The sequence below is a fragment of the Oncorhynchus masou genome, unplaced genomic scaffold, assembly GCF_036934945.1.
Source record: "Oncorhynchus masou masou isolate Uvic2021 unplaced genomic scaffold, UVic_Omas_1.1 unplaced_scaffold_758, whole genome shotgun sequence".
Lineage (NCBI taxonomy): Eukaryota > Metazoa > Chordata > Actinopteri > Salmoniformes > Salmonidae > Oncorhynchus > Oncorhynchus masou.
Window position 1 is genome coordinate 179709 of NW_027014045.1, and position 1726 is coordinate 181434.

Consider the following 1726-nt stretch of genomic DNA (forward strand, 5'->3'; position numbering starts at 1 on the left):
TCGATAGTGTTGTTAAGAAGGTAGAAACTAGGGCCTGCAGGACGTGCCTTGATAGTGTTGTTAGAGAAGGTAGAAACTAGGGCCTGTAGGAGCTGCCTTGTTGATAGTGTTGTTAAGAAAGGTAGAAACAAGGGCCTGTAGGACCTGCCTTGTCGATAGTGTTGTTAAGAAGGTAGAAACTAGGACCTGCCTTGTTGATAGTGCTGTTAAGAAGGTAGAAACTAGGGCCTGTAGGACCTGCCCTTGTTGATAGTGTTGTTAGAGAAGGTAGAAACTAGGGCCTGTGGGACGTGCCTTGTTGATAGTGTTGTTAAAAAGGTAGAAACTAGGGCCTATGGGATCGTGCCTTGTTGATAGTGCTGTTAAGAAGGTAGAAACTAGGGCCTGTAGGGCGTGCCTTGTTTATAGTGTTGTTAAGAAGGTAGAAACTAGGGCCTGTAGGACCTGCCTTGTTGATAGTGTTGTTAAGAAGGTAGAAACTAGGCCTGTAGGACCTGCCTTGTTGATAGTGTTGTTAGAAGGTAGAAACAAGGGCCTGTAGGGCGTGCCTTGTTGATAGTGTTGTTAAGAAGGTAGAAACTAGGGCCTGTAGGACGTGCCTTGTTGATAGTGTTGTTAAAGGTAGAAACTAGGGCCTGTAAGACGTGCCTTGTTGATAGTGTTGTTAAGAAGGTAGAAACTTGGGCCTGTAGGACCTGCCTTGTTGATAGTGTTGTTAAGAAGGTAGAAACTAGGGCCTGTAGGACCTGCCTTGTTGATAGTGTTGTTAAGAAGGTAGAAACTAGGGCCTGTAGGACCTGCCTTGTTGATAGTGTTGTTAAGAAGGTAGAAACTAGGACCTGCCTTGTTGATAGTGTTGTTAAGAAGGTAGAAACTAGGGCCTGTAGGACCTGCCTTGTTGATAGTGTTGTTAAGAAGGTAGAAACAAGGGCCTGTAGGACCTGCCTTGTCGATAGTGTTGTTAAGAAGGTAGAAACTAGGGCCTGTAGGACCTGCCTTGTTTATAGTGTTGTTAAGAAGGTAGAAACTAGGACCTGCCTTGTTGATAGTGCTGTTAAGAAGGTAGAAACGAGGGCCTGTAGGACCTGCCTTGTTGATAGTGTTGTTAAGAAGGTAGAACTAGGGCCTGTAGGACCTGCCTTGTTGATAGTGCTGTTAAGAAGGTAGAAACTAGAGCCTGTAGGACCTGCCTTGTTGATAGTGTTGTTAAGAAGGTAGAAACTAGGGCCTGCAGGACGTGCCTTGTTGATAGTGTTGTTAAGAAGGTAGAAACTTGGGCCTGTAGGACCTGCCTTGTTGATAGTGTTGTTAAGAAGGTAGAAACTAGGGCCTGTAGGACGTGCCTTGTTGATAGTGTTGTTAAGAAGGTAGAAACTAGGGCCTGTAGGACGTGCCTTGTTGATAGTGTTGTTAAGAAGGTAACTAACTATTAATATCACCACCACCATCATCTCTCCTGTAGGACACAATATCATCTCTCCTGGAGGACACAATATCATAAGACACTGTTACACTGTTGAATGATCCCGCAGTATCTGGAGTTCGAAGGTCAGGGGTTAGGGTTATTACCTGGGAAGAGGTCAGTACACCTCATGAAGGTCTCCCAGTAGATGAGGCCCAGGGTTATAGGTCAGGGTTATTACCTGGGAAGAGGTCAGTACACCTCATGAAGGTCTCCCAGTAGATGAGGCCCAGGGTTAGAGGTCAGGGTTATTACCTGGGAAGA